This window comes from Phalaenopsis equestris, unplaced genomic scaffold (assembly GCF_001263595.1).
Source record: "Phalaenopsis equestris unplaced genomic scaffold, ASM126359v1 Scaffold001059, whole genome shotgun sequence".
Lineage (NCBI taxonomy): Eukaryota > Viridiplantae > Streptophyta > Magnoliopsida > Asparagales > Orchidaceae > Phalaenopsis > Phalaenopsis equestris.
The window spans coordinates 31,700-49,284 of NW_018165498.1; positions in this window are offsets into that span (position 1 = coordinate 31,700).

Consider the following 17,585-nt stretch of genomic DNA (forward strand, 5'->3'; position numbering starts at 1 on the left):
GCTTTGATTGAGGGAAAAGAAATAGCATCTACCCCTTCACCAGATGCTCTAATTTTCATCAATCTATTTTTCAAGTAATTAGTGATCAAATGTTCTTCGGTCAGCTTGAACAAATCTGCTTAAGAGGAGCTTAAGCTTAGTGGTCATTAAGGAGAGCATCGTGTGAGAAAGGTACATATGATTGGTTCAAGTAAACTGACTCTTCCTTCATCTTAAAAAAAATGAAATGGGTCCTTGATCCTGATATTTTCTATATGTAAGGATTTATGAAGTTGACACCACTACTTGAAGATTTTAATCCCAAGTAATGGCACCAAAAACTTGATCCCAAGTAAAGTAAGATTTCAATTATATTTTTAGGGATTCTATGCAAGTATATGTATCGTTATCAAGTAATATAGGGCTTTCTGATTAAGCCCCAAATATTGATCCCACGGAGATCGAGGTTAATCACGACGGCTTTCAAGAGAAGTTCTAGTCTAGAATAACACAACGTAGCTTGGAATGTCGATAAAGGTTTGAATTTTATTATATCCTACAATTATCACTATAATAATACTTCTACTCCTAAACTAAAATACTTAGTGAAAATCAAAAAGTGGAGTTTAATATATTAAAAGTACTCTTCCTCATACAATGAAATTAGTGACATGTGTAAAAGTAAAACAAGTAGTGAGAGAGATTGTGACAAATAGGGGCAATTATATTCTTTATCCTTACTAGAGATGCTATAAAGAACATTGGTTAATCTAAAGTTTTAATAGTTCTAGAGACAGGCTAGGCAGGGAAGATACTAGCTCTCACTCTAGAGTTTCCTCTTATCCCTCCACTTGGAGGCTAACATCTCGCATCAAAACCTAAAACAATAGACCAAATTAGGGGGCTTTATCCTATCACCTAAAGTCCTTTAATTTTAGACCCATTAAAGATTATTTTCCTTTTTATTTACATTCAAATATATGGACTAAATTCTCATCCACATAGTCTCATGTGATTCTACCACAATGGATTGAGACAATACCATCCCGGATCTTACATATTCGCACAAAAGATTTTAGCATGAAAGTTGATCAAGTTTACATGTAAATGAAGAATAAAGTAAAATCATCAAAATATATTATCACTTTACTCAATTCTATATCCTACACATGCATATTAATTCATTATAAGAGGGAAGAGTAAAGAAAACCACTCACTACACATGGAGAAACAACAAGAACTTTTCATTGAACAAGACTTTGAAACCATACAAACAAAGTAATAAATTCAAATTAAAATACAATGAAAATACTTATATCTGATAGGAATCAAACTTTCCTTTTATATCAAAAGCAATCTTCTTACAATCCTCTCCAAGAACAAAGTGAAAAGAAAAGAAGAAATTTTCACACTCTCTCTTTCTTTCTAAACTTGTCGCCCCACTTGAGGCTCACGCCCAAGCCTTCTTCCTCTTCTCCAAACCTTCTTCTCATCTTTCTATTGATTCAAGAGTTCCAATAGTTATTTTAAAAACATTTTCAAGCCTTTTTTTATAATTTCCCAAGAGATGTTTAAGTGTCTCTTAAAAAATGTCCAAATTCAATGAATCTTCTAAATGGTGTCTCAAGTGCCTCCTCAAAACTCCATATAACCACCCAAAATTCTTCTAGAAAATCCATTTTATCATTTCCAATGAATTCCCCAAGAGAAGCGCGAAGCAACGCTTCCAAAATCGTCCAAATCTGATGTATATTCTAGAAGATATATTGAAAACCGTCTTTGGCGCCTAAGCACCGATTTTTGGGCGCTTAAGCGCCCCCCTCTCTATCTGGTGGCACCTAAGTGTCATATTTGGTCACTTAAGCATTGGGCACAGGCACTTAAGTGCCCAATTTTGGTCCCCATGGCTCCGATGTGCCCCGATTCAATCTGATTTGTTATGATTTGCTCTGTTTTGGTCCATTTTTGTTCCTTTTGCTCCAATCACTTCAAATTTTTTAATTTGATGTACCTACAACCAAAAACACAAGAAAATATACCTTTAAATTGAAATATCATTATAAAATGAAGCATGAAAAATAGTACATTTTTAGGCGTATCAAAATCCCCCAAACTTAAATATTACTTGTCCTTAAATAATACTACATTTTTAAAATAATTTATGTAGATTAGAGTTAATGGGTCATCCTTTATAATTGCTTAAATTTTGTTCTAAAAATGTGATAGTTCAAATTAGAAGAACTTCTAGTGAATTAGACTAGCTCAGGGTCTAAAATATATATCATCAAACTTGGAAATTTTTTTTTTCTATCTAGTTCAAAAATATATGTAGATTTTTCAAACTTCGGATCCTATGAAATTTACTTTCTAGACTTCAAGAACTCTCTTAAAATTTTTTTTACTAATATAAGTATAAAAATCAAGCTTAGGATTGCTCTAAGTTCTTTACTCTAGAAAAACTCAAATGAAACCAATTTTTGATTAGGACCACTCCTTAAACTTCTCCTCACTTTTTTTTTTTTTACATTTTTTAAGGAACTTTTTGATCCATTATTATTTTTTTTTTCTTTTGTTTTTTTTATGTGAGGATTACTATATCTGGAAATGTCCTTAAATAATTTTGAATTCCACTACCCCCTTCTAAAGTTAAAACTTAAATTCTAAGAATCCTTAGTTTTTCAAAAATACAAATCTTCATACTAAAGTTAGTTATTCATTTTCCCAAGTTCTCCACTAAATATCATTAACTCTAGGTTCACCCTTTTCACTAAAAATATAAACTCTCCATTTCTATACTTAAAATTTTATCATCCTTAAGATGACTTCACATAACGATAATCATTAGAAATAAAATATAAATTTATTTGTAGTACTTTTTAAAACAAGTAAAGTTTAAATTTGAAACAATTTTCTTTTCCCCCCAAACTTAAACTCAAACATGTGTAACAATGATGTACAAAAATATGCGGCAGGGAAAGATCACTTTTACAATTTACTACACATCCTACAAAAATATCAACAAATAACACATGGTAGAATATTACAATAGAAAGTAAATCTAGCCTAAACATGCATGACATAACACTATAATGGAATTTTAAATAGTAGAATAGGTACTAACTGAAGATTAAATAGGAACATGTTTTAAAATTTATAAAGGAATTGTTGGATGCTAACAAGTTTAAAATATTAAGATAAGTTTTTCATCTCCAATGACTCATTCAACTTGAATCACAAACATTGACACACAAACTCCAATACATAGACTCACAGATTCCTAAACAAACAACGACTGAGGTTAATTCAATTTCCCTTCTACTCAAATTTTCCCTCCTTACTTTCAATTTCTAACAGAAGAAACTACACTAATAATATGGGTGTAATATAAAAATTTATATGATTATCATCCATGGACCAAAATTCCCTCATGTGTTGCCAATTTCAAGGTTATTCTAAGTCTAAGGTATGCACAATCTGGTATAAAAAAATAGTGCAGTTCAGCCAGATGTTGTTCACTAAGTAAGTTCATGACCTTACCCGGTGAAGACAAAGTCAAATAAATGAAGTAATATAGTTGACATGGAGTGGTCTAAGTCTAAACTCTACATGCTTCAAGGTAATGCTCAGCTCCTGTTGAGAACTAAGTTGTAACAGACTCGTCAATCTGCTACTACCAGAAATCATATACAAATCTAGTCATGAAGAAGGAATTACCTCACAAAATTAATCCAATCCACTCTTGCACATCAAACACGGATCAAATTTCAACGTCTCACTGCTATCCAATCCAACATAACAACAATCACACTAAACAAATAACAAAGATAACCACGGGTTGCCTCCCACTAAGCACTTTGTCTAAAATCGATGACCCGATGTATCCAATGTTTACTCTGGTTGCCCCAGCATCAGAATCTCATTCATTTTATCTGTATACCACGGAATATGTCATTCAGTGGTTTTGAATAACTCTTTCTTAGGAGATCTTTCACTGATTTCATCATTTAATTCAGTTTCTTCTTGTGATTGAGTCGAATCTGAAAATATAAAGACCGGTGGTGTAGATGAATTCCCTAAATAGGTAGGCCTTAAAATTGTATGGGGGTACATTCATCTTAAGTTCGTCAGATTTTTCAACATATGGAATTAAAATTTTACTATTTTTGGTAACATCCATCATTTCGTACCTCTCCTGAAAATACATACAGTCTGCTTTAAACAACATTTTCAACTCATCATGAAAGTCCAATTCAATCTCATCTATTAACTTACTCTCAAAACTTTCTTAGAAATGGTCTTTACTTAGATAATGAATTTCATCCATCCAAAAACAATCATCTTTTCTCCCAGCTGGACATTTCATAGTCTTTAACACATCAAAAGTGGCTTCATGGTCATTAATATTCATAACTAACTCTCCTTTTTTCACATCTATCATAGCTTATCCAGTAACAAGGAAAGGTCTCCCCAAAATAATTGGATCTTCTTTATCTCCCTCCATATCTACTACAATAAAGTCCATAAGAAAGATAAATTTATCCACTTTAACAAGCACATCTTCTGAAACCCCTTTTAGATAAATGATAGATCGATCAGCTAACCAAAGGGTTACAGTAGTGGGATAAATATTGACTAAACCTATCCTTCTAAATATAGATAGAGGCATCACATTAATGCTCGATCCTAAATCGCATAAATCTTTTTCACATAATCTATCTTAAATTACACAAGCAATTATTAAGCTACAAGGATCTTTAAGTTTCTGAGGAAGCTTTTTCTGAAGTATAGCGCTGCACTCCTCACTTAATGCAACTGTCTCATAATCTCCAAATTTCCTTTTCTTGTTTAATATTTCCTTCATAAATTTTGCATAACTTGGCATATGTTCCAAAGCTTCAGCAAAAGGAATATTTATCGTTAATTTCTTAAGTACTTCCATGAACTTTGAAAATTGTTTATCCAACTCATAATGTCTAAGTATTTGAGGAAAGGGAGGTGGTGGTCCTTCTAAATTAATTTTAGTTGGAGATATTAAATTTTTCAGATCCTTAGAAACATGTTCTTTAGGTCTTTTAGTTTCCTTTGTTTCTCTCACAACTTCTTTCTCTTTTCTAATCACATCCTTTATCTCTCTTCTACTTCTTAATTGGACAGTTTCTACTTGTTCATTATTGTTCTCTTTATGGTTGATCACAATGTTTCTAGGAAGTGTTCCTTGGGGTACATTTCTAAGTGAATTAAAAATTTGTCCCAGTTGATTCTCAATGTTTCTAATCGCAATATTTTGACCTTGCAACTAGTTTCCCATTTGCAATATCACTTCTTCTATAGACATTTTCTCATCGCATCTCATCAACACAACAATGCATGAGTCCAACTGATGCTGCTCAGGCAAGAAATTCTTCCACCATTGAACAAAACTGGAGCCATGAACCAAATCATCTCTACCCAAACTATCCTCACTATACAATCAAGGCTGAGCCCTAGGCTTCTCTCTCTTTAAAAATTGTTTGTGCTCCTTTTACACATATAAGACCTAAAGAACAGATGCCATTATAGTGTTCTGAGAACATATAATTATATATGTGAAAAAGGGAATTATCTTTAAAGTTTTAATCTATATAAAATGCTACATAAAGAGATTGGCAAATTAAGACAAGTTATAGACACCATTATATATGAGAAACTAGAACTAGTTGTATGCATAATCATTTAAATTGATACATAAATGTGATGGTGAAGCACATTAATGTCCTACTAAATAAGTATAATCACCATTTAATAGAAACGTGCTAGTAAAAGTTACCATCATAACTATATAGAAATTAGAATGGAGTGGTGAAGGTTAACATTAACTACAATCAAAGGCAACATATAAATATCACAAAATAAAATAGTTTTTCCATGTGTCATTATGGAAACTTCTCCTAGACTAAAAACTAGAACCCATCTTGAGGACATCAAAAAAAGTGTCAGTGACTTGAAATTAGTTAAATTTATATGGATCATCAAGGAATTTTGAGTAAACTAAACCATTAAAGATGAATTAGGGGAACTAATCATTTTAAGAAGTTTATTATTATGTTGTAATAAATGATTTGTTTTAATTACAAACTAAAGTGAATTATCTAGGTTTATTTTATCTCACTAGCTATAATGTGTAGTTAACATTTAGAAAATAGGATAAACATAACAGGATCATGTTAAAATGATGTTTTCTTTTGATCTAACAGAATAGCTAAATGATCTCAATTTAAGGCTCCTTCATCATGCAAAAATGGTTTTTAAGGGATGAGCCAAGTGAAGCTTAATTTGTAGGGATACATTGGTTAAAAATAAAATGAATGAATGATAAGTGCCATGAGTTACGAAACTTATTCCTATATAGATGAGAGGTAAAGCAGAAGACTTTATTATTATGAATCTTGTGTTTTTTCATCATTAAAATTGTTATCTATGATATAATATGAAATGTAATTTTTCATAAAGGTTACTAAACTATTATGCAAGAATATTTATTCTGAAAATAGTATACTTTATTTTCTTAACATGATAGAAAAACTTTTCACTTATAAATAAATGACCTTTAATTTATAGAAGGCGTTCTATTTTTAGATGAAAAAACTGAAAAAGAGAAAAAAAGTTCTAAGCTAGTTTAAATAGTTCAAATATATTGGATTAAGATTATAAAGTCCTATCTTTTTTATAGATAGAAGAGACATGATTATATAGTTTGAGTTGTAAGGAATGTCTCCCATAACTATAGTGGAGTTAGGGGGCAGTGATGCACATATCAATGTTGGTTGATGGAGAACATCAGAGAATAAGCATAATGACTGTTAGCATAAGAAAATGGCAAGCAACTATAGATGTCAAATTTGCTCAGTAGTGATGCAGATGCTGCAGTAATAATATTGGTGTTGGAGGATGGTAAGGGAGAACTTCTCGTGACTAAGGGAGATCAAGAAGAAGTATTTATAAGCGAAGTCCTAAAAAAACTTCTTGAGTTTTTCTTTTTTAATATCTTAATTAACTCATAATAAAGCAATTTTGGAATCGTTGAACTGATTTCAACAAGAAACCCATTTTGACTATAAACACATAAATTAGATAGCATTTATCATAAAATGGGCTTGACAAATTTTCATTATTTTCATCATTGCTTAATGCAGGCCATTTGATCTTGGATCCATGAAATTTTTCTATCATTAGCTTCTTCTTGTTGAATTGACATCTTCTTGGCATCATCTAAAAATACAGTTCAATTGATCTTAGAGTTAATATTTTACATATTTATCTTAAATTCTTGAAATTTATTATGTCAATAAAATTACATCAAAACTTATTATTAATCAGATGTATTATATGATGGTGTTTTAGCTATTTATAACTATGACTCCTTCATTAGTCTCTTCCCATGCCAAACAAGATGATTCATGTTGTATAGTCACAAAATTGAATCACATGTCCTTGATTAACCATAAATGTTCATTAAAAAAAAAAAAGTCCATTTGACCTCTTAGCATCCCAATTGATTGGGTAAAGCATCCTAGCCAACCAAACAATATCCAGCCAAGATGACCCCTTTTTGTTGGAGATTTCGCTCTCATATGTATCATAAAATAAAAAAGTGTTTCTTATATTGTATAGGCTCCATGTTTCATTTCAACATGTTTAAAAAATGATTTAATAAAATAAATTATGTCGTACAATTCATATCTCAAATAAAATAATTTATAGGATTGCATGTCTACTATGTGTCATCAATCTAATAACTCTGAAAAATTTCTTATCTTTTTTTTTTGGGAAACTAGAAGTTATAATTAGAAAAAAAATATATAGTAGATCCGTAATACATGGCAAAATATGCAATAAGAGAATTTCTTCCACAATAGCCTTAACCGAGCGAGAAAAATTTCCGTACGTAAGACGTACGCAGCGTTGCGTATGTCAGGGAGGTTATTCAGAGGGTATTGGGGGGTTATATCCGTTTTATACCTTCTATAACCTTCCTGTAACCTACCTGTCTTCAGTTAGTAAAGTTTAGGTACATCTATAATTTGATATATTTTTTTTTAATTTTTTTATTTATTTTTAACATTTTTAGTTGGTTTGAACATGCATGATATTGTCTTCCGGAATGCATGAATGTAATTAAAACTGATTTTGTGATGTTGAATTTTTTTTACTTATTCAAAAACACACAATTAATAGTTGACTCCTTTTGTGGCAAGATTTTTTTTTTTCTATTTGAGAATTTTAATTATTTGTAAATTAAAAATATAAATTAAAATTTGATATATATTTTTTTTGTCAAAAGGAAATTAATGTTTATTTAAGAGATTAGTGAAATTTAAAATTATTGTCTAAGTTTATTAATCCAATTGGTAGATTCTAATAAATTTAATCTTATTTTATATTTTTTTATTGAAGATTGACTTGCATGCCACTCAATATTTTATGTATTTACATATCTAACACCCAAACTTCAATTTTTACCTATACGCCGACCATGCAAGAGAAAAGTAGTATATCTCTCTTAAGAAGTTAAAATAGTGGCATTTTTATATGATATGTAAGATTTGATTTGTATTAATGTAAAAAAGTAAGGTTGATTGCAAGATGTGTAAATATATAGGAAGTGAGAGGTAAGTAGATAAATGAGAGAGAGAAAATATAGGAAGTATTGTACAAGTTCAAATATTTCAAAATAAATATCAAACATAGTATAATTGGGCTTCATGAGTGGATTTAAGGCTTGTCCTCCATCAATTTCTATATTTAATATCTAGAAAGTATTTAAAATATTAGCTAAAACCAGATTACTTTATATATATATATATATATTAATCGTTATTTGGTCCAGTGGGCACTAAATAACGCTTCCCCCATTTGAGTCGAAACTCATATGTGCTTAATTGATTCGAAGAGCCCGCACCACATGATTTGAACCCCCGACTTGAGGAACTTATGTCAGAGGCCGCACAATGAGCCGAGACCTGGTGCGCGCACACAGACGCACACTTGTGAGCTAACCAAATGCTTTGTTGTTGGCAGTTGTTTGAGAAATAATAGTATGTATATTTGATTAACTCATTATGACAAGGTGATAAAATTGTAAAATATTAATGGTTATTTACATACATATCACCCAATTCTGATCTATTTACATATTTAACATTTAAACTTTACATTTTACATTACAACACCCACATTTTTCAAATCACATAAAAAATATCACTATTTTAACCTCTAAAAAGGGAAATATATATTTTGATTCATAGATAACATGTCATATATGTAGTAAATATAGTTTGGTGTTATATATTTAAATACTTAGAATTTAAGTGGTATGCATCTAAATCTTCTAGAATATAAATGCAAAACATAAATTTAAATAATATACAATAACCAGATAAAACATTGAATAAAGAAGCATAAAATAACATTGCTATTTATTTATAGCCATCTTTTTTTTCTTTCTAATGAAGAAAAAATTATGTGAATAAATTCTAATCAAAAGGTGGTCTGAAAGCTTATTAAAATATATGAATATGCTCTAAAATTAATAATATAATAATTATTTATGTATTAAAGTCAAACTTAAAAGAAGTTTAGCCATTCTAAGCAAACCTTCTTTTTCTTCAAAAATAAATAGCTTTAATATTTTCAAAACTTTCAAGCTACTCAAAGTTATCACTTTGATGCCCCTGAAAATGGCATATTATCAAACCTTGGAATCAAAGCAATCCATCTTTCTCATATTAAAGAAGTAAGAAGCATATTGAATATGCTCGACTTATAATTATGAATTTATTTGGGATCGATTTTAAATTTTAATATTACTTTTTTAAACATATTCTTTACTATATGAACTGGGGCTCAGTTCGTGTTCGGCTCGTTTTTATTTCGAGCTCAAAAGGTGTGTTCGTGTTCGGCTGGTTTGCTTAGCGAGCCGAACACGAGCCGTTCACGAACAAAGAGTCATTTTGACAACCCTAATCACATAGCCATCAGATGTTAAGGATTGGAGCAAGATTTAAAACATCATTTGAATCTAATTTAATAATTTTTATTCTATTTTCTTCATTGATACATTTAATTGATTATAAATCTATATAGTCTTGTAGCCAACTAAATTTTTAAAAAAGATTACTCATCAAATATATGTATATAATTGATTAGTAGTATTTCGAGCAAAACGAGCCAAACACGAACGAACAAATATTAGTTTGTGTGTTTCATGTTCGGCTCGTTAACTTAGCGAACGAGCCGAACACGAGTTGTTCGTAAACAACGAGCCGTTTTGGCAGCCCTGATATGGACCATAAATTAAGTAATTGATTATCAGCATCCTAATTATTATAATTAATGTAATCCAATAAATGACATAGGTCTTCGATTTAGTGATCCAAAACTAACAGTGCTTCTTCTTTGGCAAAAGACTGATTAATTTCATAAGTTTGTGGTCTCTATTTGTTCCCTTCGATCCTAGCCCAATTAATTTTGGTCGGTTGGTTACTTTTAAACTAACAAGCAAGAATCTCGGGCAAGCACGTGACTTGTATTTCTTTTTTTGGCTATTTACATGCATGCCACACAATTCATATGTCCTAACTCCTAAACATTCATAATACATGCAAACCACTGGAATATGTAACATCTCATTAAGAATATCAGCAACACTATTTTCTTATAAGTGAAATAATTTTTTTCTTATGCATAGTTTTATTACACAAAAGTATTATAAGTGTAAATATCAAACTTTAGGTGTTCTATATGTTATGTATATATATATATATATATATATATATATATATATATATATAAAAGGCAAATTCTATTAATGAACAATCTTGAATTACGGAAATGGGGAATGTAAAATGATTCCAATGAAAGGTAAGTTTAGACTATCTTAATGGACCAAATCTCTATCATCCTCCAAGATGGAGCCAATTAAGGCTCTAGCCAAGAAATCATCAGGATGATTTGCCTTTCTATGTGTATGAGACCAACATGAGTTGAAGACCAATAGCGGTTTAAGAATCTTCTTCTAAACATTTAACATCACAAAAGAAATACTACTATTTCTTACTTTTTTAAGAGTAAAACACATATTTCCATGCATAACTTTATGATACCAAAGTATTCTACATGTAAAGGTCTAATTTTAGGTGTATTTTTATAGACATAGGACTCGGATGGCATGGTTCAAAATTTTCTAAATAAAAGATATAACTTTTTCATTATTTTTGAATGTATATGCTCAATTATGTTTATTAGTAGACTAGAATTTTTTTATTTCGGTGATAAAGTATCGGTTTATATAGAAATTATGGAATAAACAACAAATTTTCATTCTCCATTTTACTCTTCATATATTACTAGCAATACCCTCTCCCATAATACTAAACTCTTTAATAATATTTAAGAACTAAAAGGGTGCCTAAGGAGTGGAGTAAAAGTATTTTGGTCCCCATTTTTATGATTAAATGGGATGCACAAGAGTGTGGAATTTATAGAAGAAATAAGTTGATGTGTCATACTTTATAATTATGGGAGAGGGTAATTGAATGTAGGTTAAGGCGTTGTGTTGATTCTTATTAATTTGGAGTCGCGAGCTTGTCTATTTGTGGTCCTATAAAAATCTTTTTTTTCCAATAAACTCCTTCATGATTCATCAAAATGTCTGACAAAAGAGAAGGATATTAAAACAAGACAATACGGCGAGAGCAGACAAACAAATTAAGAGAATGAGAAGAACTTATACTAGGGTGGTGTCCGCACTATAGGCCAAAAATGCATGTCTGAAAATAAATTGGATCAAAATATTTTGAAACTATATCTAGAAAAAAACCTTAATATAAGAAAAACACATACTAGAGAAACAAATTGTTTTATTCTTTCTTTTGGGTTCCCAAAGGAACATGTTCCTAAGGTTAATCACTTCTCAGATGACACCCAAAAATACTCTCAAATAATCAGAACCACATCTCAGGGGACACCCAAGAAAACTCTCGAATAATCGGTACCTTGCTTACACTTTTGTGATACCTGGAAAATAGGTAGACCAAAAGGAAAACAGTTATCTCAAGCTAGTTATCCTAATGCACCAAAGTCGTACATGGTCATAAGGGCAGAGCATAAATCATCATGTCTCCAATGACAGGTGACCTATCAAAAAATGTGGCCTATAAGATAACCTCAATGACAATCCAAAAGGATTAAGTAGGCTCAATGGACTAGATCAGCAAAAGGGGTGGAAGATATTCTAAGCAGGTAGAGATAGTCAGGTCAATATATCATATACAGTTCATCCCAAGATGATAGGTATCTAAATCTACCTAGTCGTGGAGATAGTCGACCTAATCTGAGAAGAGACCCATTGTCAGCAATCCATAAATTGTGTCATCTAAGGAACCTTAATAGACCTAAAATCGAAGGACAAAAATTTTGCTTCCTACGACCAAATTAAGAGAGAGTTTAAAGAAGTGAGACTTATTTCTGCCCAAAAGTGGTAAGGATGCCTCTGAAGTTAAGGAAACGGTCCAATTAGAAAGCTGGATAATTCCACAAAGAATTTATAGCCCATCTGGGTTAGGGAAGCCTCTAACATTCTAAGGACTTTAGAAAACCACCAAGGTAAAATCTTATGCTTGGCCAGCCAAGCTAGAGAAACATGAGGACTCCTCCTCGAAACATGCAATATGATGTAGTTATGTAGAGCAGTCCTTAGATGTGAATGCTCTATTAGAATGACTTGGGATATAGCTATGATATGTAAAGTTATTTTATACCCGACCTTATAGCCATGTAGGAAATAAAAATGCTCGTTTTAAAATTGATACAATTTTAATCCGAAATATTTTTAATATCAAAATTTTAGTATTAAACTTTTTATAAAAAAGTAATTTTAGGTCCTTAAAGAGCCTATATTTTGGAAACTTTGAGCCTAAATAAAATCACAATTGAAGAAAGAGAAAAGTCATCAAGCTACACAAAATAAAAAAAGCCTACCTAAAATAATAAGAAAGGGCCAAATGTCCTCAGGTCGACAACATATCTCAAAAAAGCAAAAAATTGTGGGTTGGCACCGCATATACATGTCTGATACATAGTTCTACAAAAAATAGAAATTTAAAAGTAAGGTGAAACAACTTTGCACATAAGTGCCACAAAACTCATGATTGTATCTTATTTTCAATATAGACCCATTCTAGTGACTCTAAAAAGTACAAATAAAAAGTCTACAAAAAAAGACCTCACCAACATCCACAAATGGTTAGTATATATTATATCACTTGCAATGTACAATGAGCCATGTTTTATGAAAAGACAACTAGCAAACCTGAAGAAAAGATGTTAGTTTAATTATTACACCACTTTCATTAAAGGTTTTGACTCTCCCTACATGAAGATCAACCTATGAGCTAATGTGCATTCAGAACCATAGTAAACACACAAAACAACAAAAGATTACCCAGCTAGGTGCAATCCATCAACTATAGTAAGACAATAAAAATCCTAACAACACCCTACCCTGAAGTAATAAGCGTTTACAACAAGGTGGTATCACAACACTTATGTGTGTGCAAAAGTATAGTTCGGTCTGTGGCTGATGTATGATTTTGATAAGATTGGTGACCCTAGCCCCATACTAAAGATCTAAGTGATCTATGATATGTCATTAAGATTTATCTCAAGTGGCATACATTAGATACTTTAGAACCCAAGCACAATCATATAAAAGGGAATAAAAATGCAAGAACACACATTGCCTATTGAGATATCCTCACAGACAATATTGGTTCAAGCATTATGCCTAGCATCGGGCCACACATCTTTAAAAATACTATTTGCTATCATAACAAATTATGATATGATCATGAAAACATGTATACGAGTTAACATATCTTAATCACTCAACTATGTGTGAGTAATCGAATGTGTTATGTCAGGTGGTATTGATTTGAGTGTCATGTTAGATGAACATTCATATCAAAAGGCATGTGTATAAACACATGCTTTGCTTGCCCAACATAGTTGTACAATGTAACGACTGTGCAAGAGAGATAAGTAGATAACCATATGAGCCACATTCACATTAAGTGAACATTCTTGCACACACAGATATCATATCATGATAAGTGATACGTCTTAAATGGTGTTGTCTTTGGATATTACACTTTAATGAAATGTATTTTTTGTGTTTTTGATTGTAGGTACAAAAGATAGAGTTTAAAGAGCAAAAGGATATAGTGCAAATGTAAGTCCTAAACAATAAAATTGGTAGGATTGAAACATTAAATAACATCATTCTAAAATCTGTCATCGAACAATATGATTGTTTGGGAAGTCACTGGGGCTTGATTGTTTGGGAAGTCACCGGGGCTTTCCTTGGATCAGCGACGTCCCCTACCTTTCATTCCTTTGGACTCCTAAAAAACTATTCCAACTTAAGTCATTCCATTTTGGCATTCTCAAGTCCAGCCTTGAAAACTTAAACTTTAAAATCTTGAAGATAAAGTCAGTGATCTTAATTGAGAGTTTTCTTAAGTGACTTCAGTCATTTGAGATGTAATTAATTATATGGGTTTGCCGCTATAGGAAACTAAGAACTCAGGTAAAATAAACTCTATCTAATCTTTATATTAGTTAGGGGAACTTGTCGGTCATACATAAAAGGTTTGTAGACCAAATGAATTTCATAAAATATTTAGTTTATATAATTGAGCATGTCGTCAACTAGTATGTGTATCTCTCGGGATAGTGTATTAATTCTGGTATTGTGCTCGGTTATTTAAACTAATAAATATATTGGATCTGTTCGGTCCAATATTTTTCAAAAATCTAAACATTACTTTTCAAAATTACATATTTATGTTACATTAAATATATTTTTTAAATCGACCGACCAAGGTAATGATTGACAGCATGTGGTGATTGTGAATTGTAGTGGTGGTGACGAGTGTGTCTATGTCTATGTGGTGTAAATGTATGTGGCGATGTTGGTCGCTGAATTGGGGATTGTCGGTCGTCGGAATGGATATCTCAAATGCACGGTTTTAAATGATTTTTAAATTTAATTTATATATATATTCAAGCTACTCAAAGATATATATATAGTTTATAAAAAATAATATTTTAATTTTTGAAAATACAAGACCAAACCGACCTCATATCTGTAATAGTCTAAATGATTGAGCACAACACCACAAGCAATATATCTACCTCAAAAAATAGATACAGTACTTGTCGGTGGTGCTCGATTAAATAAACTAAAGAATTTATGACATCTATTTTAGTCTGCAAAAAATCATTTTTTAAGTTGACTGATAAATTCCCCTATCTAATACAAATAATCAGACAGGGTTTATTTTACCTGTGTTCTTAAAACTCCCTATAGAGGAAAGCTCCGATAGTCAATTACATCTTAAATGAGCGAAGTCATAGTAAAGAAAATTGTATTTTTGAAAATTGTATTTTTGATAGTAAAGAAAATTGTATTTTTGATGTATTAAGAATTTTAGAGTTTCATGTAAGAAGAAAAGAATGAGGCTTTATGAAAAAACATCAAAACTAATATGAATTTATAAAGTCAGGAAATGTAAGAAGTTTTAACTTTAAGAAGAGGATAGTGAAGTTCAGAAGTTCAAAACTAGGATAGTGAAGTTCAAAACTATTAAAGGCTATCCAGATATAACAATCCTCACTTGAAAAAGAAAAGAAAAAAAATGGGATTGAAAAGATCCTGAAAAGAAAAGAAAAAGAAAGCCAAAAAAGAGAAAAGAAAAAAATTTGAGGAGATGGCTAATTAAAAATTGGTTTCACTTGAATCAACTTAAGGAAAATACTTTATTACATTTTCTAAACTTGTATTTGAGTATTAACACCCTTACTAGTAAAGTTTTCATGAAGTTCTTTTTCATATGGATATTCTAAGAATCATTGATATGACAAATTATAATTCTTTTTGAAATGAATAGAGATTCAGAAATATTAGATTTGATTACTAAGTACTCTTAGACTTATAGTTTAAATCTAAGTTATTACAAGTTTTTCTTAAATTTTATTATTTTATTTATGAAACTTAAGCATAGAAGTTATAAGTTAATCTCTATCCTAAGTCATATGTTTATGTAGTAAAAGTGTCACTTGAGGACAAGTAATATTTAAGTTTGGGAGATTTTGATACATTAAAATAATGTGTTATTTTAAGTATACATTTTATACTTATTTTTTGTGATATTGCACTTTAAAGTGCACTTTAAAGAATGATTTAAAGAATGATATTTTTATGTTTTTGTTACATGTATATCAATTTTAGGCATTTGGAGCAAAAGTAGCAAAAATGACAAATTTGGGCTCAAAATAGTGAATTTTGTGGATCTGGCACTTAAAGCGCCTGATTTGGCGTCTGAAGCGCCATTTTACAGAGAGCTGGAGCCTTAAGCACCAGATTTGGCGCCTGAAGCGTCATTTTACAGAGAGGTGGCGCCTGAAGCGCCAGAAACAACGCCTGAAGTACTAGAATCCAAAACAGTGCGTACTTAAGCAACTTGGTGCCTGAAGTGCCAGAATCAGCTCTTGAGGCGCCAGAGACAACTTTTTATGAATTAAGGCGGTTCAGGACAAATTTTGCGTGAATTTTGAAGGGTTCATTTGTTCTAAACACCTCATGGAGTGGTTCAATGCATTTAAACACTTTGGAAGGTTCTTTAATGAAGGGATATGTCTCTTGGAGTATGACATATTTTTTTGAATTCAAAAGGGTTGACTTTTGGATAGTATTTTGGAGGGAATTTTGAATTCTTTTTGAAGGGAGGCAGTCTCTAATAAAAGAATGAGAAGTTTAGGGCTGAAAAAGGGGGCGTAAGAGGGAGTTTGAAAGGGGTTTTGGCGAGAGGGATAAAGTCAATGGCTTGGATATTTTCTTCAAGGTTTGTAAGATGAGAGGGAAAGTGGGAGAGTTCTTCTTCATTACATTTTCAAGAGAGAATTGAGAGTGCTTGTAAAAATAGAAAGTGCTTAAAGGAAACTTCTAGAGATTTGCTTGGGAAGGATTATGAGATGAGTTGTATCTTATATATAAAATCTATGTTTTGTCATATCCTTCTCATGAATTCTGAGTAGTTCTCTTTATCTTTCTCCCTACTTTGAGATATGATTTTGTGAAGGATTGATTTTGTTTTATATGGTTTAAAATGTCAATAATTTGTGATGATTTGAACTCCGGTCTTCATTTAATTTTTGATTTGGCCAATTGAAATGTTAAAATATGTTGAGAAACATATGCCTGAAAGAGCTATGATTTCTACAACATTGTGAGAGTCACATTCAATTTCATGGGAGAGGATGTCATCCATGGGGTTGAGTGCAAATAAATAGGGAAATATATTTTGTTATATACAAAATTAGAGATTTTAAGATGACCATTAATGCGAGATTGTTAGCCCTTAGGGGAAGAAGTAGTGGGAGCTCTGGAGTGGCAGCCGGTATCCTCCCAGCTTAACCACAAAATTAGAGATCAAACCATGGATTAGTCAATGTTCTTTATGCACTTGAAAGAGGGTAAAGAATAGTATTACTCTTATTTAACACAAAAC